The following is a 26,554-nucleotide window of genomic DNA, read 5'->3' as shown; positions in this document are numbered from 1 at the left end:
GGTGAGTCCAGTGAACCGGTGAGTAGGTGTTGCAACTCTGCTGACATTCAGGGCTCAGCCAGCATGTGAACAGACCAAAGATTTAAGTCTCTGGGACATGTATTTAAAAGTATAGTGCTAATTTTAGTTTTATACTTTCAAAGAAATGCTTTTAATTCTGAATTAGTGATATATTTTATTATGACACCCTTCCTTTGGCATGGTTGAAGGACTACACTTCTCTTATTCTATGTAATGTGATTTTTGTGGATGGTGTTTTGTTTTGTTTTGTTTTTTTGGATGCTGAGAATAAATTTAGAGGACTTGGAATTTTTCTATTGGAAAAATTGGGGTAAAAGAAATAAGTATCCCTTGTCTACAATATTGATCCTTGATATGATCCAGTAAATCTTTCTACATGCACTTGTAAGTTTTGGTTATCCATTTATCTATCTATACCTACATAATTCTTTTTGGTGAAAATATTCTGTAGTTCTAATGAACTAAGAAGAGTCAAAACAGTGATTCAAAATCTAGTGTTTCTTCTTACTCTATCACATTGTTTGTTTCTCAAAGTGATTAGAAAGTCACAGACTTTCAAAGTCATAAAAAGCCCCTTCCTATGACATAGATTCTTCCTGAATCATTGCTTTGTCTTGATTTCTGCAGCCCCATTGTTCAGATCCTCTTGGACCCTTATTTCTCCCTCCTTTACACTTCCTCCATATTCTCAGTTTAATATTAGTGGTCAAGGCTTTTTACTTTTGCTTTTTACCCTCTCCAGTCTTTTTCCCTTTGCAGATCCCTTATTTACCCACATTTACTTGTGCTTTTTATACAATTATCCGCAAATCTGTAACTTAAGCATTGGTTTTTCATCAATTTGTTTGAATCCAGCATCCACCTTTTTTCTTTGGTAGCTTTTACATGAATGTCCCCTCTTTGGGTCTGTTGTAATGTGTCTAAAATGTAATTTCTTATCTTTCTGTGAATCCAACTGCCCTTTTGGAACTGATCTTGACTCTCACCTGGGATTGGAAACTCATATGTCATCCTTCACCTTATCCCCACCTTAAAAAATGCAGCATTTACTTGAGTTCTGCAAATTCTGTCCTTTTTAAAATTCTTAGTACCACTTCATTGCCCCGTGTATTAAGAGGTATTTATCTTTGCCTTCAAGATTTTTTTATTAGAGAGGTTGTAGATTTCTAGAAAGATGCATAAAGTGTTCCCATTTCCTGCCCCCATTTTAAACATTTTACATTAGTGTGGTACCTTTGTTACCATCAATGAGTAAATATTATTATCGTTGTACTATTTTTTATAACCTTATCTCAAATTCAGAAAAATATAACAGAAAAATGCAGCTCAACAAGTTATGGATACATTCCTCCTAAAAACTTCCATCTCATCTTTATCTGGTCTAATTGCAAATTCTAACTCAGTTGTTCCTGTAGTGTTCATAAAGATACAGAGATTAGTTAAATGTCATAATTATGCAATATTAATGAAAAAGTAAGAGAAGAACTGCTTAGTCCTATTCATATTTCATAAAACCAAATTCCTGTCTTTTTTTTTTTTAGCCCTGAGCATTAATGTAGTATCAACCTTGCTTTTGGTACAAAATCATCACAATGGTGTTAATTATAGTTCCAAATAATTTGTATTTTTCCATTGTATCAGCACATTCTTAACATGTAGTAGAAGCCCATTGCTCTCTCTTACTAATCACAATCTCCTGCCAAAATCATTGTTCTACATTCCCAGTATTCTTCAGCTGTCCTCTAACTAACCTTAATTTTCCTAGACACTGTTTTTGGCCACATTCTCATTCATAAATCATCAGTTGTAATGTGTTGTACTTTCATTGTAATGTGTTGCCATCAAGTTCAAGCATTCCCATATATGCATTTTACCTGAATAAGTATTCTATATATACCCAGCATCATCTTCCCCTTTTCATCCACATTCCATCTCCCACCTAACTTCATTTCATAGTCCCATCTCCATAAGTCTATTCATTGTATTTTGATCATGTTAGTGAGGCCATAAAGCGTTTGCCCTGTTGTGTCTGGTGCCTTTCCTCAACCTAATATGCTCAGTGTTCCTCCACATTGTCTTTGCTTCCACAATTGATTTTTTCTTCTGAATAATATTCCACTGTATGAAAATACCAGATTTTGCTTATCAATTCATTGGTTTATGATTACTTAGGTTTTTCCATCTTTTAGCAATTGTGAAGAATATAATTGTCCTATTAATTATAGTCCTGTTTCCTTTAGGGTTCACTGTATTGTGTAGTCCTATTGTTTACTTTTAATTTTTATTCTATCAATGTATATACCACCCCAAATTTCCCCTTCTATCCACATTTAGATATATAATACAGTGGTGTTAATTATATTCCCAATGTCGTGTTACCATCAGCACTGTACATTACCAAAAGTAAGTGATCTTTTCACTTTCCAGTTTCTTCCAGTCTGTAATAGTTCTATTCAGTTTGGATAGAAAATGGTTCACTTCATAAATCAGTATGGAAGTAGGCAATAATGAAAGAATTGAGGTATCAAAAAGATTCAAGACTTGCAAAGCCAAGTGGCATAGCGATATTATATTTCAGAGAAGCTTTTAAGAGTCATGTAGGAATTACCATTCTCTGCCATGAGGGGTCAGTGCCATGTGCACCTCCCATACACCACCACCATGCTGAGTAAGAGGGAGACCGAGCCCAGAGTGATGACTTGGAGAAGAAAGGGTAGAAGACTTGCTTTCTTCATGCACAGCTTCACTCTCTACTTGTAAAGACAGGAAAAAGGAGGTCTTCCAGTGAGTTTTCTGGCTTGTGGAAGGGAAACAGCTACAATAGAAAACCTGGGCAAAACTGAAAGCAAGAAATGAAAGTAGGATGAAAGCAATCTTTCCCTCAGCATTATAGATGCCAATAATGTACCTTCTTATGCTTTAAGCAACAGAACATTTTCAGAGAGAACCACGCTATCACTTGAGTTGTGGATCCCTTTGAGTCAGATCGTGTAGAGTTATAGAAAAAGAATTGGATATTTCCAATGTAGATATTCTGAACTCTTTCAAAGCCAGATATCATTAAGGTTTTCAAACTAGAAATGTAGACAGCACTGTGGCATTCTAGGTTATAATTTCTGATAAGGAACTAGGAAGAGCTAGAACCCACAGAAACCCAAAGTTCTGTGGGATCCTCCATAATGTTGTGGCAAGTGTAGAGGGTTTCTGAGACCAGAAAGTGAGGAGAAACCCCTGAGGATGAGCACAGCCTGGACTGGCCCATTGCTTGGATGACCTCACAAGGAGCCATTGTGCAGGGCCTGCTGCCCCTATATAAGGCCCTGCAGCTGAGGCTCAGTGTCCGCTTACCCAGGAAGCTGTTTTTGGTGACCTGTGGACTAGGACTGCCCTTCGCTGGTTTATTTATCATTTGTGGATTCGTTTATTTTGTTTCTTATTTTTTCTTTTTGTCTTAGTTCTTTTCTCCCAATTTTGTTTTCTTTATTATTTACTTTTTTAAAAAATTATTTTGCTTTTACCTTTTGCCTGTTTGTTGTTTTTTAATCTTTTCCTTTTATTTTACTCCTGTTTATTTTTTATTATCATATTTTTTATTTTCTTTTTTTTAGTATTTTATTTATTTATTTATTTATTAGATCAGTTATTCAGGCTTTCCCATTGGAAAGTCTGCGTGGAGTCACCGGGTCTCCAGCCCAGCATAAACTCCAGTATGCTGCGGCCTCTCCCAGCCTTGAGGGCTAAGGAGGAGACCCACCTGAAGAATTATCAGTTCTTGCGATTACTAGGCAAAGGTGGCTTTTCCATGACTTTTCTAGCGCGGCATGTCCTCACCCGCCATGAGGTAGCCGTGAAAATCATACACAAGAAGGACAGCCCCAGCAGCCTCCGCATGCGCTCCAGAGAGGTGAGCATAATGAAGAGCCTGCACCATCCCAACATCGTCCGGCTCTTTGAAGTCATTGACAGCCCAGAGAAGCTCTACCTCGTAATGGAGTACGCCCATGGAGGTGATCTCCTGCACTACCTGATGGCCCATGGCCCTCTCTCGGAAGAGGAGGCCCGAGCAAAATTTCGCCAAGTCTTATCTGCTGTGCAGTACTGTCACCAGAAGTGTATCTCGCACAGAGACTTAAAAGCAGACAACCTCCTCTTGGATGCTGCTGGGAATGTGAAAGTTACTGATTTCGGATTAAGTAACACCTTTGACATCAGCCAGCAGCTGGAAACCCTGTGCGGCACTCCCTGTTATACTGCCCCCGAAATATTTAAGGGGCACACGTACAATGGGCCGGCCGTGGACGTCTGGAGCCTGGGCGTGATTCTCTACAACATGGTCAGCGGGAAGTTCCCTTTCTTTGCACAGAACTCCAAGCTCCTGCAGGAGCGGGTGCTCAGCGGGGAGTTCCGCATCCCATACTACCTGTCTGTGGACTGCAGGAATCTCCTCCAAAAGTGCCTGACAGTGGATCCCTGTAGGAGGTCAAGCCTCCCAGACATAATGACTGACCCGTGGGTCAATACGGGCTATGAGCATGCACAACTGAGGCCGTATGTGGAGCCCCTCCCAGCTCGCCAGGACCCCCACCGGATAGCAGCGATGGTAGCCATGGGCTACAAAGAGGAGGAGATACAGGCGTCCTTGCAAGATGACAGACATGATGAAGTCATGGCCATATATCTTTTGCTGGGCCACAGCAGATGGGAGCAGGGGACCTCCACCAGTGCCCCGCAGACCCAGCCCCCTGCCAGGCCAGGAGTGGGAGAAGCCCACCTCTGTGCCCTCCCACCACAGCCTGCCCCCTGCCCTGGTCCACCCTGCAGCTCTCCTCCCCTGCAGAGGACCATCCTCAGTCAGGCCGTCATGGACAAGGGCCGGGAGAGCCAGCGCATGCCAGAGCCAGGAGCCTCCAAGACGTCGGCTTCCCCCGCAGGGCCCCTGGCCCTGCCTCAGGTGCACCAGCAGCCCCGGATGGCCTGGGTGAGGCCCACCCAGGCTGCCAGGCCCTGCCCCAAGGAGCGTCGTCAGGAGGGTCCCCTGCTTGGCCCTGCGGTCACCGCCTCCTCCCATGTGAGAAGCAGTAGGGAAGGAGGCTCTGAAGGAAGCACTCACCTGTCCGCTGTTGGCACGGGTGAAGCCATCCCCAGGGGAACACCCCAAGTCAGGGGTGAGCAGAAGAACTTGCCCTGCAGGGGGAGGCCTGCCTCCCCTCCCGCCAACAGGCAGGGCCAGCCGAGCATGTGGAGGCGATTCTGGACTTTCCTGTGCCTAGGGTGCGCCTGCAAGGAGCTGCACCAGGGGAGGGACAACCAAGTGGGCCCTCAGGGGGCCCTGCCGCGGTCACGGGACCCCAAGTGGAGGATGAAGGTCATGAGCTCCCTGGAGCCGCACGAGATAATGGGGGAGATCTGCCGGGTGCTCGATGCACTTGGCTGCGAGTGGGACCTGATGGGGCCCCACGGGCTGCTGTGCATGTGCGGCACGCCAGGCCAGGAGGACTTCCTCCAGTGGAGGGTGGAAGTGTGCAGGCTGCCACGGCGGGGGCTCCACAGGGTGCAGGTCAAAAGGGTGTCTGGGAGTTCCAGGGCCTTTAGAGACATTGAGGCCAGACTCACAAAGCTGCTTCAGGTGTAAAGCGCTCCCAGGCATCCTCTGGGAGAGCAGGCAAGGGGGGCAGGCCCTCGCTGCCCAGGCGACCACTGCCCACACCCCCAGGCAGAACCCCAGAGCTGCCTTGGGCCTGCTCCCCTCTCCTGTCCTTCTCCCAGGCTGGTGGTGAGGCCCAGGGGCTGCCCCTTGACGCCACATGTCCTGGGAGCTGGATAAAGCTCCTTAGTTACTGGTAATGTTCTGCATGCTGTGGAGGTGCTGGGGTCCTCCTCACTGGACCCCCACTGCGAGCTCACCGTGGCCTCTGCACACCCCCATCCTGCCCTGTGTACACCCCCAGCCCCGTGTGACACACACCACAGCAGCATGTTTTGGCTGTTGAGGTCCCACTCATGGCTGCTGGTGATTGTCTCCCGTATCTCCTCTGTGGGCTCCATGGGGCTCCTGGTCTCCGTCCTCCATGGTAAGTCTACTGAGTGGACCTTGGTTTCTCCCCTCGGTATTTGCTGAGGTTCAATGACCTCCTGGCAAACCCGACCTGCTTATATCTTCATTTAACATTGAACAGGTTCCCTTTGGGTGTGTTCTGGCCTGACTGTTGCTAGAACAAGAAGCTGGGGACCCAATGCAGGGAAAATTTCCCTAGGTGCCTTGCTGTGGGAGCTGCCCTCTGTGGACAGAGCTCTCTTGGACTTAGCTTGGGAAGATGTTTTGTTTTTGGACTCCATCCATGCTGCTGCTGTGGAGTGGTGAGGCCACCAGGCCGTGCTGCAGGGTTCCTGGTTCTTGGCCTCTCCATTGAGCATTTTTGGTGCCCAGTCCAGAGAGCCTGAGGGGCTGCAGCCAGCTGTGCTTGAGCTGTCTTTGATTCCATGTCCTGGCGAATGAGTCTGGGAGATGGCAGTGAAATAAGAAGTCTATTGTGAACCTGAGAGTAAAAAGCACATGGAGATGCTCCCACCTCTGGTGAGGAGAAGCAGAGGCGGTGACCAAAATAGAAACCATGGGAAGAGTCCAGGCTGCTCTCCCTAGACTTACTGTGGAGGAAGAAGCTCATGCGCCACACGGAGCCTGAAAGGACAGTGGGGGAGATGAGCAGGTGTGGACACAGCAGCTGTAGTTGGACCTGAACAACAGTGTCGGCTGCTGGGCATGAGCGCCACGTGTGCTGGAGGGCTTAGGGCATGGAGGACGGAGGTCTGCAGTGCTGGGCGGGTCTCACTGGGTCCACCTGCAGAGGAGATCCTCATCCACAAGGCCTTCCAAGCATCGGCTCCTAAGTTCCAGGGGCTTCAGCTTCCGAAGGTGAAGGGAACCATCTGGGGGCCCAGGGGAGCGGCCTGCAGAGCCTCGCTGCCAGGGGGCCACTCACCCCACCCACGCTGCTGCAGAGACTGGCCTGTGTCCCCTGGGGCCCTGCACCCCTCTCCTGCCTTCTCCATCTTCCTCTTTGTAGGAGAGTGGAGTTCATTCTGGAGAAATAAAGAGAATTCAAATGAGAGCAGAGTTTGTTTATTCAAAGCTTGCCCAAGAAGAGGGTCGATACCATCTCTAGTTTGGGCAGAGACCCCTAGGTAGGCAGGAGCGTGGGAAGCATCACAGGGAGCAGCGAGAAGGCTCAGGGGGGCTCCCGATGCAGGCGGTGGGCGGTGAAGCTGGGGGCGGCCACCTGAGAGGCATCTTATGTGACTGTTTGGGGAACTCATTTGGCTTCCCCTGGTAGGTCCTTCTTTGGGAGAATGGGTGACTTCCGCAGGGTGAACACAGGGAGGCTGGGTGTCATTGGCAAAATTCCTCCTCTCCGGGGCCTGATGCTTACAGAGGTTTGGGGGTCTCTCAGTTCTTTCCCTGCCCAGAAATTCCCCCTCCCACCCTGTCCTCCACAGTGGTCCAAGGAAGTGGAGGAGGGGAAGATGCAGCACAGGGGGCTCCCTCTAAAGGACAGTAATATGCATAACAATAGAAAAGAAAATTCCAAGGTCCCTTCTTCTCCAGCTCCAAGCAGGAAGTGGGCACTGCATCCCTGGGGCCCTGCCCTGGGGATGGGATTCCCTGGCAGCCCTTGCAAAGCCCATGTAGGCTTCTACCCTCCCCTCCCTCCTTCCCCTCAAGCCAACCATCCCGTGGCCTGTCCCTCACCTCAGGACCCTGGGACCCATGCCTGGGCATCTGTGCACCTGGCCTGGTGCAGATCTGAGCAGGAGGGGCTGGCAGCTGCTCTAGGATGCAGAGGTGAGGGTAGGGGGTGCTGGTGACCCCCCTGCACCAAATGCTGTCCCATTCCCCAGAGTCAGTCATGTTCTTCCCAAGCTGCTGTCGGGTCCTGTCCTCCAAAGAGCCTGTGCTTCCACCTCCCCCAGCCCTCCAGGTGGAAAGAGGGGCTGCCCCAGGCCTGGAGAGAGCAGGGGCTGCAGGCTGCTGGGCCCCAGTCCCCAGGAGGCTGCCCCGGGGGTCCTCTCCCTGGTGAGGGGACACAGGCTTCTCCCTCCAGGAGAGCCTCTGCCCCACAGCACCCACCTGCTGCTGCTCTTCCCTCGGGGTGCCCTTGCTGTGATCCACGCAGCTCCTGCCACAGTGACTCCCCCCTCCCCACCTCCCTGGGCCACCCCTCTGCTTCCTGCCTTCCCTCATGGACAGTGAGGTCCTGCAGTGGCTGAAGGTTTACTTTTAGTTTTGAAAGTTTACTTTCCTTCTCGTGTATATGTGGGGCACAACCATGTTTGACAAAAACAAGATATACTTCTACTGCATGTGGAAAAATCATTTTTTAAGTTTAGTTAAGGCTGGTTCTATTCATTCCTTGAAAGTACACTTGGTTGGCAAAAATTCAATGTTACTTGCAAAAGAAAGATCTTAAAAGTTAAGCAAATTTAATTTTTATTTATGTTTGTAAAGATTTATTTCTCCCCACCCCCTCGTTGTTTGCACTTGCCATATGCTGTTTTTAGGAGGCACCAGGAACTGAACCCAGGACCGCTGATATGGGAGGGAGATGCGTAATCACTTAAACCCCTGCGTGCCCTCTCCTGTTGTGTGTCTCATTATGTTTTTTCTTCTTGGTCTCTTGTGTCGTCTTGTTGCGTCTGATCGCTGCCACTGCCCAACATACCAGCTCGCTGTCTTCTTTAGGATGCACTGGGAATCAAATCACAGACCTCCCATGAGGTAGGCAGGAGCTCAGTTGCCTGAGCCACATCTCTTCCCTTAACTAGATTTAAATATGAGGGCAAAGCAATAAGGAAAATTGTATATGGGATTACAAAATATTTTAGAAGCATAAAATTTAGGCTCCACTAGGAATCTGAGTCCAGTGCTCTTTCCTCAATACACAACACATACACAATATTATCCTCTAAGGGTTCTAGAACATTAGATTCAACAGGATATGAACATTAATGTAAGAATTTTATGAAACACTTCCCAATAATCACTGAGAAATGAGCATTGACATTTGCCTCTGTTTTCTCACATAACTTAAATGATGATAAAGTGATTAATTTCAAGGACTGAGCCACAAGGATGAACAGAGAGACAAGGAAAACAGAATAATAAAATAGTGAAAGTGAAGTGTGGACTTAGGACTAGGAACTTGTTGGCAAAAGTAGAGAACCCTAACCTGAGGCAGCAGCGGCAGAAGGACAGGCCCGCTCACTTATGCTCTGATCCCTGCAGCGCTCAGCACCGCAGACATAAGGGACCCTGTGGTGGAACAGGCGGGGAGAAAGGCAGGTCAGGAGAGGGGGAGTCTGGACAGAATGGTCCGCAGCCCGTAGCTCCTGCCCACTGCAGAAGACTGGGGTTTACTTTCCAGAGGTGCAGATTCAGGGACACCCTGGACTAAGGACCATCGCCCTGTGTGCAGTAAGATGCCACTTAAAACATGGGGCTGTGTGGAAGTCCACCTGTCAAACAGAGAGACTTCTAGTCCTGGACACTGCATTGTTTCCAAGAGCTGTTCATTAGAAATAATAGTGTGCTGAGCAAGCTCGTGAATGTAGGAGTTTTCTTTCTATTGGCTTATTTTCCCTACATATGCTCGCTCTAGTTTTTTGTAAACCTATTTAGTAAGAGAGTGATATCCAGATGTGACAGCTTGAATTTGGTGAATCCCCCCCAAAATTTACATTTTTTAATTCAGAAGGTGGTGAGACCTTTTGGTTGCCTTTGACTTGGTTCTCACCCTGAATAGATCACTTGATCAGTTCATTTTGATGGGACTCCATCAGTGAGGCATGACCCAGGTTTGGTTTCCCCCCTCTTCCTGGGCCTTACATGAATGGAGACACAGGGAGGAGACTTAGAGAAACAAAGTCACCATTTTGTCGCTGCCATGGGAGAGAGGCCTCGAGGATCACTAGCAGCTGAAGCTGAAGCCTGAAGCCCCCAAGAGGCTGGGCTCATGGAGCAGCTCAAGGCTGAAGAGATGAGCCACATGCCTGGTACCCGCAGCCAAGCTCTGGGAAACGGTGAGCCTTGAGCGAAGGCAGGGACCAGGCAGAGATCTGCTGCTGTCTTGTCCCTCCACGTGGCAGGGCACCAGGGTCACCAGGAGCTGAATTTGGTGAGAAAGCATCTCTGATGGTGCCTTGATTTGGCTATTTCTCAACCACAGAACTGTAGGATTTTGCCCTAATAAATGGGTTGTAAAAGCCAACCCCTTTCTGGTACTTTGCATTGGGAGCTCTCTGTCAAACCAAAACACCACATTATTCTGTTTCATTTCTGTTTGAGTTACCTTTTCTCCTTTTTAAATGGAAACATGATTATGGAGTAGATTCAATATTGAAGGCTTAAGTTTTTAAAAATTAGAGTCAAGTCATTTTTCCTTAAGAATTCAATGTTGAATGTATTTAGGCTTTCTGCTTTGTCAAGTGTTGATGAGAGTGTTAACTCTGTGTGTTTCTGTGTGTGTGTGTATGTACGTGTGTGTGCACAAGTGTGTACTTGCAGACTGAATACATTTTGCCGGCTGTGATAGCCATCCTTTATAAACCACAGGAAGGCGGCTTTTCTGGAGCTCAGAAGGGAGTCATCTCTTTTCCACCTCCTTACCTGAAAAAACCAGTGAATTATCTAAATAATCCAGAAAACCAGGTCCTTTTTGAAAGATGGGCATTTGAGTATAGTCTGGGAGATCATATATTTGTATTGAACTAACAAATACATGCGGCGAAATACATAAAACTTTTTGGCACTTCCTGAGAACTAAGATTTCCCAAACAAAGCCAGTGTTGTAATTTTTATGGAGGTGTATTTTTGCTTTGATTTATTGTTGATCAAACAGAAGAAAGAATGGTGGAAAGCAGAGTCCTTCTGCCTCTTGGCTCCAACAAGGGCATTACTTGAGACTGTTCTATGTACAAGTCTAAGAATAAAATGGTACTCTGGATAGACGCTCATGGAATCCGCTTTAGGTTTGCATTAAATTGGTAGTTTGGTAATGAAAGGAATGATTGTCTTGTGATTGTAACTTTTCTCTATCTGTTCTTTAGAAATTATCTTTTGGAACAACCGTGTTCTGCAAAGGCTTAAACTTTCCTCCATGATGAAAGGAGATAAGGTATGTAGGACATCATGAGGGTGAAAAATGACAGTGAAGGGGGGACAGGAATCGTGGGGTCCAGCACAGGCAGGCAAGGATGACAGAGCAGGGGGGAGGGGGGCCCTTCCTGGGAAGTCCATGTCTCCAAGGGTCGGAGGTGGGTCAGAGACACAGGGGCACCTGGAGGGGAGGGCTGCGGGGGGCGGGGAAGGGTGAGCCTGCGGGAAGGTAAGGGTGCTGGGAGAGCAGCTGCCCTGGAGCACAGGGTGCCTGAGGGAGGAGCCTCTGCTCTGCAGTGGGAGGAGCCCTGGCTGCCATCAGGTGCCTGGGAGCACCAGGGCTGGTCCCCAAGGCCTCTGCTCCCTGGGGTGGTCGCCGTCCTGGGTCACCCCAGCCCCTGGCAGTGCCGCAGCCGTTTTCAGGCTGCAGAGGACGCCGTCATGGGCTCCTCGTACTGCACAGAGGCCGGTCCTTGTGGCCCGGGTGGTCGTGCAGCCCCGCAGAGCCGCTCGGCTCCTCCAGGAGGGCCCCTGCTTGGCCTCACCCAGCAGCGCCCCCTCGGGGCCTGGAGACCTTTGTCTTTGGGCTCTGCTGCGCCCTCTGGTGGCACCAGGCGGAGGCCCCCTCGTGCCCTTCATCTTCTCCAAGGGAAGCTGGCAGAGTCCCCTGGGCTCCCAGGGCCCCCCAGCTCCTGGGCCCCGCGGGCGAGGAGGAAGGTGCCTTGGGAGCAGGAGGCTCCAGGCCCCAGTCCTGGGCCTGTGAGGAGCAGGAGAACACCATGGAGGATTGGGGTGAGCCCTGAGAGGACACACTGACCCCCCTACAAAGTGAAGCAGGTTCCACAAATCTGGTGTCCAGGAAATGGAGGTGTTTTCCTCGGGTGGAGGCAACTCCACAGACGAAAGCAACCAACTACATGTAATTGACTGGAAATGAGTTGTAGTAAGTCCTGCGGCCAGGATACAGCATCTGCAGCTTTCTTAACAGAGAAAATATGACACCATTTTATTGCAAACTGGCCAAAAGTTAAGGTACCCAAACTACGATTTTCTTTGAGGCTACAATTTTGTGGCAGCTCTCAGCACTTTTCCAGAACATGCTGACCCTGGTTTCCATATCACACGCAAGGATCCAGGGCATGACATTTAACAGCTGCCTTTCTACTTTCAGCTAGCATCCTAAACCCAGGAAAGTGTGGATTTACACATACCACTGTAGTAATGCAAAGCTCATTAGAGCTTATTAGCAAGTTTCTTTTATGAATAAACATCAAAGTCAGAATTTGATGGCTGCTATAGAATATTCAGGAATATATCCTAATACTTTAAATTAGTTACAAATGCCCAAGAAGTCAGAGAAATAAGACCAAAGAACTTGTTAAAGGAGACTTGCTTAGTTTGTGATCCTTTCAGGGTGGAAATGTGAATTGGTGGTGCAGACTTTACATAGTTAAAAAGGCCTAGCTCTCCTCAGTGAGTTTTGAAGTTTTCTGGGACATCCTCCTGTGCAAATAAAGTTGCTTTATTCATGCTGGGAATCCAGGATGACTCCCTTGAGGAAGCAACATATGATTTACTTTCTCATTATCACAAGTGTGATTGAAGAATTCAGATTAAATAAATGCTTAGGGAAACATCTAAATTAAAGCTATTAAACCTTGAATAATAAACATGGTAACCTAAATTTATATTCTCTTCTTTTCTTGGTCCTCCACTTGCTCAATTCATTTGAAACTCTTGGCTTCATTTATGTTAATATTTGCATCCACAATTCCTACATGAACCTGTGTATAGAGCAAAAGACTTCATAAACTCATTTCAGTCATTACATCTGACAATTAATAAAAGCCTCCCAATTATAATAGATTTGAAAATTATGTGTTAAAATGCATTGAAGTTATTTTGTATGCCTTCTTTTTCTACTTCCTTCAATAAACAAAGCAAAGCATTTCTATTGCCTGTCTTTCCAGATAGACTGTGAGCCTCCCAATGACAGAGGCCAGATCTCCAGAACCTTGCAGGGTGTGAGACGTATACTAAGTGCTAAATAAATGTTGAACAGGTCCAATTTTGAATAATCCATTGTAATGAGGTGGAAGCAGTTGGTGACTGACCCTTGTTTTTTTTGGTAAGCAACATTTTAAGCATTATTAGTGGTTAAAAGTGGGAGTCTTTGAAATGACAAAGCCTGGTTTTGAATCCCAGTTTCTTCATGTAATACCTGTGCATCCTTCGGAAATCACTACATTTCTCTAAATTCCATTTTCCTTGTCTATAGAATAAACTGAGATTACCTATGTCTAACATATAGGGACCATTCTGTAAATGGTGGCTAATATTATTACAAGAGACTATACCAATGTTTTCTTTGTTTTTTAATCTGTTTGGGTTCTATCTGTGAAGTTTAATGTAAATAACTATAGTGGTATACAATACTGCTAAGCATGAAGAAGATAGATAATTGGCCCTTCCCACAAATACCCCAAGTCAGAAAGTAAAGAAGTTTTAACTAGTAACCTATTTATTTGTTGAAACTAAACTTTGTAAGTTACTACTAATCATTGAGAATTAATTGGATAATTATGGCCTTATCAGTTCAGAAACTATATTTCCTTCCTTTTCAGTCAGTTTTTTAAATAAATGAAATAGTCTTTATGAATGGTATTTTGTGGATTTTTAAATTGAAATACTAAGTTCCTGGTGTATCTTTTACATAGATTGAGATATTCAGTGTATGAGGTTTACTTGAATTGGTGTGTGTGAACCCATTACATTTGGGGATTGAACGAATAGGAGATCTAGTCTGTACTTCTAATGTTTCAGCTTCTGTAAATGAATTAGTCATTTTAAATACTTCTCAGTTATTCTCTTTTCCTATATAGTGAAAGATATAGTTGTTAGGCCTCAGAGCAGGAACTCTGTGGATAAGCAGAGATGGCATGAAGAAAACTTTCACATGAGAGGTAGGCATACTTTTATTATGTCTGCAGAGGTAAGGAGCCAAGGCCAGTCCAAAGTGACTCAGACCCAACTCCCCATGCTGCAGTTTCTCTCTTGCTTAAATGCCTAAGTTACTACTTAACATTTGCTTTGATTATGCATTAGTTTTTCTGCTTATGAATGAACACACATAGCTGGTTATATAATTGCATGATTAGTATGTTCAGGAAATCATGCTTCCACATACATTTGGGTGATCAAGAAAGGGGCAGATAACCCCACCCCTGGGTGGGAAATTTGCTATGCTAATTAGCAAGTTGAAGTGAGGACAGCCAGGGGCTTCTGTGCAGGCCCAGCCCACTGGTAAAAGCTGGTTTTCCTACTTCATTGCTTCAGCAGGATATTCTTGACCACCAAAAGTGGAATTTGGTAGAAAGAGAGGGTTACATCTCATTACCTTCTGATTTACATATAATTCTTTCCTTTGTATCCTGGCTGTTAGGAAATAAAAAGCATAACCTTGCAGAAAATTATCTAACAAGCCACTCCTGCGCCCTGCTTCTCTAAATCAGCCCATGAGAACATGGCCTTGCAGGAGATTATCAAATGAACCACTCCTGCCTGCCCCCCCACTTCTGTGATCTAACAAACCAGTCCTGCCCCCGCTTCTGTAAATCAGCCCACAAAAGCATGACCTTGCACCTACCTTCTGCTTCTGTAACCCCACTTGCAAAATTACCCTAGCAACACATTAGTCAGTGAGCGAGAGCCATGCTAGTCCCACATAAAATCTTATATAAACCTATGAAAACTGAAACACAGGGCTCAGAATTTGGAGAGTGACTCTCCTCTGGGCCTGTGTGTTATAAGTCTGTTCCTCTGCTCATCTGAGGACCACTTGGGTTTTTCTGCCACTCAGAACTCCTGGCTTTGCTGCAACATTTGGTTCCCTGACTGGGAAACCCAACCACGCTGGCCCTTTGAGCCTCTGGTTTGGGACTGGCAGGCATGGCTGGTGGAGATCTCCACATGAAGGAGGCAGCGCCATCTGTCCTCTTGATGGGGCCTCCTTCGGGGAAAGGATCCCTGTGGAACATGCCCTCTGACCCAGCCTGACTCAGTGGAGGGGTGGGTTGAACAGCATACGAAGATGCTGGAAAGGTAAGGCCCCAGGGCTCTGAGTCCCAGTCAGGCCCATCTCCAGACAGAAGTGGAGAATGGTCACCTCCCAAAATCTCGAGATTCAAGATTCCAGGATAGGGCAGTTCCTTGGGCGGGACTGTGGAATCTCTGAGTGATTGAGTGAATGACTGGGGACTGCAGAGGCCTCTGCTTATCCAGTCTGTGGCCCCATGGCCTGCACTATGGGGCCCAAGTAGGTCCCAACCTGCACTCAGTGGCTACGTCATCCAGCATAGTGGATAATCCAGACTCTACATGATGCCTTAGCTAAGGCGAGACGAAGTTCTCCTGAGAAGCACGGACAAGCGGGCATCTGAGTGGCCTTGTGAGGGGCCCCCCTCCTTTGTTTGACCTGTGACACCAGCTCAGGGATGGGATCATCACAATCCAAACTCACCATCTTAGATGCTATATTAAAAATTTTCAAAAAGGGCTTTTCCAGGGATTATGGTATGTTCCCCAGAACTCTCCGGACTCTGTGCAAAGTCAAGTGGCCTAAGTTTAGTGTTAATTAGCCCTCAGGGAACCCTAGAGGTGGCCAAGGTTCATGCAGTTTGGCAGACAGTCACTGAAGCCCCGGCCACCCCGCTCAGTTCCCCTACTTCAATTCCTGGTTAGAAATTGCCCAAACCCTGCCCTCTGAGGTTCGATTCTGTGCTGGAAGGAAGGGTCAGAGCAGGGTCCTAGTAACACAAACAACCAGACTTTGAAAACCTGTTATTCTACAAAAATCTCCAGAAGGAAACCCACTTTTCCTGCTGTATAGTACAGCCATTCCAGAACATTTCCCTGCCCTGGAGCCTCCACAGGCAGATCTCCCAGAGAGGACTCCACCTTCAGGCCCCCAGGCCTGTCAGCCCTGAGGGGGCTCCTGAGATCCCTTTGGTGAGGAGACTTCAGTCAGTGCAGCCTGCACTTCAGAAGCCCCTCCATGAAACACAGGGTCCACCCAGATCAGTGCAGATGGGACTGAGCAACCCAGGAGGCCAATCCTGTTTCATCAGCCCTTCACACCTGCAGATCTCTTAAACTGGAAGCACCCACCCCTTCACATTCAGAAAAGCCTCAGGCTCTTATCCACCTCCTGGAGTCTGTTTTCCACACCCACCGCCCCACTTGGGGTGATTGCCTCCAGCTCCTCCTAACCTGTTCAATATGGAGCAGAGATGCCAGATCCTCATGGAAGCCAGAAACTGGTTGTGAGAACAGGCCCCCACAACTGTCTTGAACCCAGAGGAATGGGCCCCAGAAGCAGCACCAAAAGCTCAACCAGCCTGATACTGTAACACAAATCAGGGACAGGCTGCCCTTCAGTGATATCAAAAAGCCCTCCTCAGAGGGGTACGAGAAAGAGCGAGGCAGCCCACAAACACAGCCTACAAGGCCTCCATCACTCAACAGGCTGAAGAACCTCTGGGGGATTTTTATGAGCAACTCTGCAAAGCCTTCCGGATCTACACTCCCTTCAACCCAGAAGCCCCGGAAAGCCAGAGAATGGTCAGTGCAGCTCTTGTCACCCAGGAGGCATCAGACATCAAGTGCAAACTTTGAAAGCTAAATGGGTTCACAGAAATAAACATCTCCCAGCTCCTCAAAGTCTCAAATGGTATTCATCAGTCGGGACAAAATTGCTGAAAGGGAAGCAAAAAAGCGAATAAAACAGTAGGTCTCCCTGTTAACTGCAGCCTTTAAAAATCCAGACCCAACCAATCGCAAAAGGCCACCCTGAAAAGGGAGGAATACTTCACCCTGAAACACTCCGCTGCTGCCAGTACCTCTTAATGGGACAGTTATGGCCTGGGGCACCTGATTTTCTTGTCTGAACTTAAAAAATCCTTTTTTTCTGCCTGTGGGTGGCTCCCCAGAACCACATCCTATTTGCTCTTGAATGGGAGAATCCCAAAACTCAACAAAAAAGTTCAGTTAACTTGGACTCAACTCCCACAGGGCTTCTAAAACTCCCCCTCTCCTTTTCCTGAATCCTGCCACTTTCCTGCCAACCAAAAGAAAAACTCCTGAACATGACTGTGCAGAAGTAACAAAAAAAAGTGTATGCCAGCTGCCCTGACCTCCAGGACAGGCCACTTTCTTGCCCAGATCAAACCCTATTCACAGACAGCAGCAGTTTTCTCAGAGATGGAAATAGGCTCAGATTTGCCAGCAACAAGTTTGGTACCTAAAGTGCATCATCTCAAAAAAGCACCAGAGGGAAACTGGCTACCTCCAGATGGCTGATTCTTCATCCCAAAGGGGACCACCCACACCCTTGTTCAACAATACCGACAGCTCACCCACCTGCAAAAAGCTGCTTTAAGAGCCCTGCTCAGAAAATATTACTACAGTGCCGGATGGCCTCGCCCTGCACCACCGTTAGTGGCCAATGCCAAACCTGCCTAAGAACAACCCCTCCCGAGGTCCCCAGGCCCGGGCGGGCATCTAGAACACAGGAACTGCCCCTTTTAAAAACTTAGCATTGGACTTCACAGAAATAAAACCAAGTCGAGGGTATAGGTACTCAGTAATAATGTGCACCTTCTCGGGCTGGATCAAGGCCTTTCCCACCACACTAAAAAAGCAAGAAAGTACCTAAAGCTTTGCTCTGAAAAGTTTCATGGCCCAGAATACCCTTATCCATAAGCAGCAACAATGGCCTGGCTTTCATAGCAGCCATCACCCAAGAGCTAGCAAAATATTACAAATTAAGTGAAAACTCCATACAGCATATAAGCCCCAGAGCTCAGGGAAAGTAAAACCCTACCTCTCAAAACCACCCTAGCCAAGTTTAGTTAAAAAAAAAAAGTCCTCCCCTGAGTAAATCTGCTCCCATTAGCACTCCTTAGAGTCAGAGGCTTCCCCAGGTCCTGGGGTTATTCACCTTTTGAAATTCTGTTTAAAGGACCACATCCAATTACTCAAACCTTCAAGGGAAATCTTGGACTCCTAGGAAAAACCAACCAGGATTCTACCCTCCAGCAGTTAGGAAAAATCCTAGCCCAAATATACAAACCATCCTGTCTCAGTATCCGATCCCATTAAGCCACCCAGTACACTCACACTTTTTTGGAAACCTAGTTTGGTTTAAAAAAAAAACAAAAACTGGAAAAAGGAGACTTTCCAGCCCACCTGTTTACTTCTTAAAAAGAGATGGCACTTCAAGAGATGGAGGTTGTTTATTTCTGGTGGCATGGGGCTGAAAATTAATCATAAAAACATTTATATACACATTGGATCTTCCAGATTTTGTGTGTGTGTGTGTGTTTTGTGTGGGTTTTGAAAAAATTATTAAGTATTTATTGAGAATTACTTTGTCAGGCATTATTCTTTAGATTTTTTTTTTGTTAAGCACTGATTGTTGTATTACATTTCAAAGATTTAGATTTCATACAACCTTAACATTCAAACATGTAGTGAAATACTGAGGTCCTGTTTTGCCTTTATCTTGGTTTCTTCCCTCAAGGATTTCTGATCACTAGTTTGATAGCATTTCCAATAGGCATGTATAACATGAATGCATTTCTACCCTTTAAAATGGCTTTGTGATTTTTATATCACTTTCTGAGATTTGTGGTTTTATAACTCTTTGTAAAAAAATCTCACTGGTTAATATTCAGATTCTAAATATTAGAAAATTTCAAAAATAAAAATGCATCACAAATTATTTATGAATTCTTATATTTGAAGTGAAAGCTTTAGGGTAAATCAGAGTTGATCCTATTAAACCAAATTCCCTTATGCATATTCCATAATGTAGTACTCTCAACAACTTAACTTGCTTCTGTAAATAAAATTCTAGAATAAAATTTAGCATGTGATACCTATGAAAAGGATGGCTTTCTCAGAAATTTCTGTTAGGTAGCAAATAAGTTAGATTTAGATATAGCAAATGGAAAATTATATTTTGGCATGTGGTAGGAAAATACTGTGTAGTTTGAAATTTTATCATAAACTTTCCATCATTTAATCCTAAAGAGATAATAACTTTTGAAACTAAAGATGACCAAAAGTGGTAGAATTTATTACAAATAAATGCTTAATAAAATTGCTTATGTCTTTCCATGTCATACCCTTTAGATTAAGCGAAGATATTAGCAAGAGAAGTGTTATAAACCTTTATCCCATGGAATCAGCAGAAGCCTTAGAATTACAAGATTCTACACTGAAGTATGTTTACCTTTTAATGACAAAAACAGACTCCTCCTTTTTACATTGAAGCATTTGTGCTTTAAATTCCCCTGCTATCTTTTTTCATCCCTTGTTCCTACAGTGGTCAGATTCAGCTGGAGACATCGCCAGGGTGTGAGGTAAGGGTGCTCTCAGACTAGCCAGGGCCTGCCATGGAATTCTGACTGCCACATTCCCTGAAGATTCATGGGTGGTGGTGGTGGGTCGTATGGAATGGCCTGTCCTTCTGGTGTCATTTTTCTGTAAGGCTAAAACTTCTCTGAAAATAAAGTTTATTATTACTTTAAAAAAAGAAAAGAAAAGAATATATCAAAGAGAAACTACCAGAACTATCTGAGAACAGGGAAAGGGGGGTTGGGGAAAGTTACATGAAGTAAAATTTGAGTGGCTGTGGAGAAGGCAGTTTTGACATGAAGGTAGGGATGAACCTAGAGGGGCTTAAAAAGATGAACTTACCCTGGTCATAGGGAGAGAGGTTTGAGTGAGGAACACTCTTTAAGTCCCTTCTTGTCGAATGGGCTTAGAGTGGCCAATGTCGAGGCAGGATTTGTGCACAAGCCAAATTATATACCCTGAGGTGTCAGTCCATATGCAGTCTCACACTGGTAAGTCTCTGTGCTAAAGAAATAGGAGAAAAGGGGGCAATAAAGGTCAGAGCCTTGTCCCCTGAGAGTATGGGTTAGTTGTTGAGCAGAGTGACTTGCAATTGCTTTGGGTATCAGTCATTCCCAGCTCAAGGGTTTACCATGGGCCAGTTAATTGCCCTCATTTTCTGTTAATTGGGGTGAGAATAATAGCTGTTATAAAAATGGAACGAGATGATGCAGGAAGGGTCTTGCCACACAGGCCACGCCATAAATGGTAGCTGTTATTGTTCTCCTGGTCTGTTATTGCTAGGGGGTGGTCTTAGACAGAATCTGGGCACCCCGCCTTTTGGTGGGGACGTTGCTGCATCACCCCATCATGGAACAGCAGAAAGCCTTTCGTGTGCAGGCTGCCCTGGGCCCATGTCATCAGCTCTCCATTCCAGACACTGCTGCTGCTGATTCTGCACAGGCACATTTTATTTTTTAAGGACTTTATTTGGAAATCATTCTAAACTTATAAAAGATTGTCCCCACCCCCCCAGAAAGCCATTTCAAGGAACATTCATATATTCCTTTTTTCTATTTTTTTAAAAGAGACTTAGATTATGCAACTGTCACATAAAAATGTACAGGATTCCCATATGCCCCGCTCCCCACTATCCATTTATTCTTTTACCCACATTTGCCTATTATTAACACGCACTCCATTTGTACTGCCATTTACTCCATCTCTATTTCCCCCTTCCCTCTCTTTTCTTCCCCTCCCTCCAACGCCCACAACACATACACACAGAGTTCTTTTTCTAAACCATTAAAGGGTATGCTTCTTACACCACAGCCCTTTACTCCTCACCATTTCAGTGTGGGTTTTTTACTAACAGGCATTTTATCTTAGAGAGCTACCTTTCAATATTACCTTCATACATCTACATTGATAAAATACTTCCATCTAATCTTCCTTCCATGAGGAAGGAAGGTCCTTCATAGTCTTGCCCCCTCCAGTGCTGGATCTAGTCTAGGCATTGGTGTTGCATTTATTGGGGGTGTAGCTACAGCCTCCTTTGATCTGGAACATACTACAAACTTTAACTTTTGTGACCTTGAAATTTTGAAGCACACAGTCCCTGCTCTCCCCCACCCCCTTTCCATTAGAATGTTCCCTCATTTTACGTTCATCTGAGGTTTCCTGATGATTCATAATTAGATTGGGGTTCTGCACTCTTGGTTGGAAAACTGCCCTGGCGTGCCCCAGCTGGAGGCCTGCCACACCCATCTACCCCGCCCTGGTGGTAGTAATTCCTTCACCTGGCCAAGGTGTGGCCCGATTTCCCCTCTGGGTAATTACTGCTTTTTTAATCCTCCCTTGCAACTCATAAGTCTATGGGGGGATGTTTCCAGACCAAGGTAGTGTCCTGCTGCAGACACACTTTTGACCTCACCAGACAGATGCCCACCAATGAGCGTGGCATCAGGAGTCCCAGCAGGGCTCAGAGCCTCTAGGGGAAACAGTGTGTCCGCTCCATCTCAGTGTACAATTGGAGGATCATCCAGGATCTCCAGTGTCTTCCGCTGAAATGCAGGTTTTCCTGATGGTGAAACCTGCCACATATTGAGGCCTTACTGCAACCGGATGGTGTGAGGTGTTTGACATGTGTCATTGTTACTCCTTTCATTCTGCACATACTTACTGTGTACATACCATGGCACCCAAAGAACTAGCAGTGAACTAAGCCAAGGCCCTGCCCTCAGGAGTTCAGGATCCAGACAAGGTATTAGGGAAAGGTGGACATTATGAGGCACAATCTACAGGTGCAGGACCTGGAGCTGCCAGGAGGGCACGTGCTGGCCCAGATGACTTAGGTGATAAATTGCTGGGCCCTGCTTTTCCACTCTATCATATTGCCTCTGCATGATGTGGACTAGTGGTGATGTACTAAGCCTTGTCATATTTAGAAACCTAGTGGGACCCGAATAGAACAATCCTTTTCTGAACAACTAGTCTCAGCAGGGGTAGAGAGCATGTGTGTTCATGATGATGCATTTTGCCTCCCACCAGGAATGCAGATGGGGAATGGAAGGAACAGGGGTGGGTATATCCTGGACTAAGTACTGACTGACCCCAGGTCAAGTTTTGCCTTGGTCTAGTCTTCATCCCATCATTTAATCCAAGTAGCTCTATACTTGAGTGCTTTTTGTTGATGCCGTGGAGCACTAGTCAGTTCCAATAGTTATTAAGAACTTCTACTAAGGTTGGACATCTCAGTGGTTAGGAAAGAATATTTCAGTGTCACATTCTCTTAATATTTGTCCAAGATTGTTTTAATGTTGAACTTCCTCTCATTTTCCCATCAGCAAAGGTGAGCTGTTTCTCTGCAGTCAGTTCTAGATTTTCCCAGGGGATTTTTATTCTCTTTATTGATCTCCTCTTTATTTTTCCTGTTCTTTGCTTTTCTCCCATTGTTTGACAGAATCACAGACACTTAGGGCTTCCCCTCTGAGCAGGGTCCTGCACACAGCCAGCAATCCCTGAGGGCTTATGGAAGGGAGAGAAAGAGAGCTGATCCAAAGATAAGAAATGGACTTTGGGAAGGAGAATTTCAGTGTCCTGCCCATTCAGTGGAGAGAGCACTGGGTTTTCACTGATTGCTGAAGGTACTCCATCATTTAGGCACAATTTATATTCTATTCTTGTAATGCAGTTCCTTATGCTTATCTAAATTGAAATGCATCTGGAACGTTTCCACTTGCCCATAAAGCTTCATGGGATTTTCCCAAAGTTTGACTGTTTGCCATCATTTTATTATGTGGAGAATCCTAGTGTCATCCCAAAGAAGGATATTTCAGTTCCAAGTAATGTATCAATCCTTCAGTCAGTTTGGTCACCACCCCCTTCCCCCTTTGTTTAAGCACCTGCTTGAAATGTCCTTGAACTTTCCCTCTCATAGAGTCTCAAAAAGAGATATACCTGTGTACCTGACTTCAGGAGATTGGGGGAAACACAAACCCTCTGGGAAAATACCTTGAGTCCATCTCAAGTATAATGTTTTGTGTTATGTTAATTAATTCAAGGTGTTTTTTCCCATCCTTTTTGGTTGGATGAGGAGTCCTCCTACTAGAGTAAGAAATTCTTACTCCTTGTCTTCCTTCTAGGGCAAGTCACCATCTTTGACTAGATGCGTGTTCACGATTTTAAAAAGGGAGGTTGGATTAGCTGGCTCTGGTGGGAAAAGGAAGTCACAAAGAGCAGGAAAAAGAAAAGGAAGTTGTGCCTTGGTAAGGGTGGCAATAATGATTATGCAGAACTTAAATATGTTTCTCATTTATGATCTGGTTATTTTCACATTCTCTCTTTCATCCCATTTGGGAAGAGAGCAAACCTTCCAGGATACTCTTAAGTCAACTAACCAGTATCTCTTGGTAACCTAGAGCGGCTTCAGCCTTGTTTTGCTGTAGAGGACTGGAATTTGAAGGCAATAGAGTTGTCATCTTGAGTCTGTCTTAGGCACTTAGGTGGCTGAGGATGGGAAAAGGAGTTTATGGAGAGAGGAGTAAACTAGGCTGGTGGGGTGGGGTTGTCTTGGATTGGTAACTTGAGGCTGTGTTGAGCACGTGTGCAGGAAGCTGCACCGTGTGTAATGGTGTGGGGCCCAGTTAGATACGGGGAGGCCAAGAGCATGAGGCTGTTTGCCATTGGCAGTGCTTTCTCTGGCTTTATACTCATGTTTGATGACTTTCCACAGCAAGTTTGGGTAGCCTTGGCATCCATTCAGGGAGAACTGCAAATGACCTTTCTGTATATAAATAATAGAGAATGAGCTGAAGGGTTAGGGGGAATGACAGGAAATAGGAGGGGAAGGCGTTGCTTATCGTGAGAACCAACCCAGAAGTCAAGTTCCTTGTTGGGAGTTCTAACAAAGCCACTTAACTGAATAGGGAAATTAATGACATTTTCCACCGTAAACATATGTTCTGGTTTTGACATAAACCCAAAGCTAGAACGTAATGTATAAAATATTTTATTTATTTCTCTCTCCTTCCCCCCCCCCGTTTTCTGCTCTCTGTGTCCATTTGCTGTGTGTTCTTCTGCATGCACTTGCATTATTAGACAGCACTGGGAAACTGCATCTCTTTTTTGTTGTATCATCTTGCTGCATCAGCTCTCCATGTGTGTGGCACCACTTCTGGGTGGGCTGCACTTTTTTCATGTGGGGTGGCTCTCCTTGTGGGGTGCACACCTTGCATGTGGGGCACTCCTACACAGAGGTGCCCCTGTGTGGCACAGCACTTCTTGTGTGTGGCAGCACTGCACATGGGCCAGCTCATCACACAGGTCAGGGGGCCCTGGGGATTGAACCCTGGACTTTCCATATGGTAGGTGGATGCTCTATCCATTGACCCGTGCCCACTTGCCTATTTTTAATATTTTTAAGAATAACATTCCTCAATAGTGAATTCGAGATAAGAATAGAGATTGGCATGAACTTGGTGGCATGTATGAAGAAGTTTATATTAGCAATTACCAGCATTTTCATTAGGGTGGCTCTACGGGGTTCTTGATTATCATAAAAAATAAAAAATAAAAAAGGAGGTAGAGTATAGCAGTGTAGCTCAGTGGCTGTGTGCCTGCTTTTCATGTACGAGGTACCAGGTTCAGTCCCTGATATCTCCTAAAAAATAAAATTAAGAAAAGAAGACAGAACATCATGAAATAAGCTAGCGTTGTGCCCTGCAGGGCCCCTCATCTCTGTGCATCTCTCTCCCCTGGTTTTCCTGGTATGCTATGGGCTCAGGTGCCCCTTGAATAAGAATGGCTCCAGGCCCAATCTCTACCCCCCAAAATTCAAATATGTATATCCAAAGGACTGCTGACCTTTTTCATCTCCAGGCCTCATACATTTCTCATTCTCTACATGGCTAAAGAGAAGCTATCAAATTCCTTAGTTAAAAAACAAACCAACAGGTGTTGTGGTTATATATGTACAGCATAACGTTTCCCATTTAGCCCCTTTCACGCATACAGTTCATTGGCCTTAATCCCACTCACACTGTGGTGCTCTCAACCCCATCACCACCATCCATTCCCAAAATGTTTTCCTCAACCACCCAGAAAGTCTGTACTCATCCCCACCCCACCCCGACCTTGTAGTCTACCTCCTGCCTCTATGAATTTGTGCATTCTAGTTATTTCCTATCACCGAGATCCTGCCACGTTTCCCCTTTTGTGCCTGGCTTCTTCTATTCAAAAAGGTTCATCCATGCCATTGCGTGAGTCAGGACTCCATTCCTTCCACAGCTGCATAGTCTTCCGTTGTGTGTAACACATTTTGTTTGTACACTCCTTCCCTTGAAGGACACTTGGGTTGCTTCCTCCTTGTGGCTAGTATGAATATTGCTATGCATAGCTGCTGGAGACCCCACTTTCAGGTCCTTGGGGTATATACCTAGGCCATATGTTAATTCTGTGCTTTCTCAGAACAAACTTTCTACAGTGACTGCACCATTTTACATTCCCACCAAAAACGTTCGAGGATGTGTTTCTCAACATCCTCTCCAACACCTGTAACTTCCCATTGTTTAAAATAGTACCCATTCAGGTGGGTGTGACTTGGTATCGCATCTTGGTTTTGATTTGCATTTCCCTAATGGCCAGTCATGTTGAGCATCTTTCCATGTGCTTTTTTGCCATTTGTGTATATTCTTTGGAGGACCATCCATTCACGTCCTTGGCCCATTTTTTCATGGAGTTGTCTTTGAGTTGTCAGCATCCTTCTGGAATTGCTCCCAAGTGTCTTCTCTGTGGGCCTCCGAGGTACCAGCACCCACTGAGCCACTCCTCTTGGAAACCAGAATGTCACCCATGGTCAATTCCAAGCTCTGCACATTTTAACTGAACTTTTTTTTTTTTCTTGAAAACTTTCTTTGAACCATGATTGCCAAGGCAAATTGATGTTGAACTGACAGCATGTGATTTGCCCGGGTGATTTTGGGTTCAGGCAAAGTTTTTTATTAACAGCTCCCTGTGTGACTGTGTATTTGGGAACTGCTGGCTTGGACCCTTTCTAGAAGACTGTAATTAAAATGGGGTGGGGGCTGCATGTGGAAGAAGCCAATGACAGCATGGCTGGTAACCACGCAGGTAAACAGACAAGCTGATGTCGACAGGTACTTTGTGCTGGGAGGTCCCTCACCTTAGTTTGTGTTCCAGTTCATATGTACTCTTCTAGGAATACAACTTTCATGGTTTAGGAAATGTGTGTATGCCTGACTTAACACACTCACTAGTTAATGTAGTGTAGGAAGGAAGAAAGATGCATTCTCACCACAGCAATTTTACAGTCCAGGGGAATATACCATGCTTTCTTTTTCTTCTTCTGTAAGGTGCAAAACGATGTCACATTGCAGAGTAACAGCAGTCAGTATTCTCCAAATGAGGTGAGTTTCCTGAAGGTTAATGGAACTGGAGGCCTTTCATGAAGCCTGAATTGGAGCATCT

General features: G+C 45.6%; 1 pseudogene; it reads left to right on the top strand.

Annotated features, from left to right (window-relative positions):
- The first annotated feature begins 318 nt into the window (after positions 1-318).
- LOC131273496 (serine/threonine-protein kinase MARK2 pseudogene) lies at positions 319-7,130 on the top strand (annotated as a pseudogene).
- The last annotated feature ends 19,424 nt before the right edge of the window (positions 7,131-26,554 follow it).

The sequence above is a fragment of the Dasypus novemcinctus genome, chromosome 15 (genome assembly GCF_030445035.2).
Source record: "Dasypus novemcinctus isolate mDasNov1 chromosome 15, mDasNov1.1.hap2, whole genome shotgun sequence".
NCBI lineage: Eukaryota > Metazoa > Chordata > Mammalia > Cingulata > Dasypodidae > Dasypus > Dasypus novemcinctus.
The sequence above is the reverse complement of the archived record's forward strand: the minus strand, read 5'-3'. Positions and strand labels throughout refer to the sequence as shown.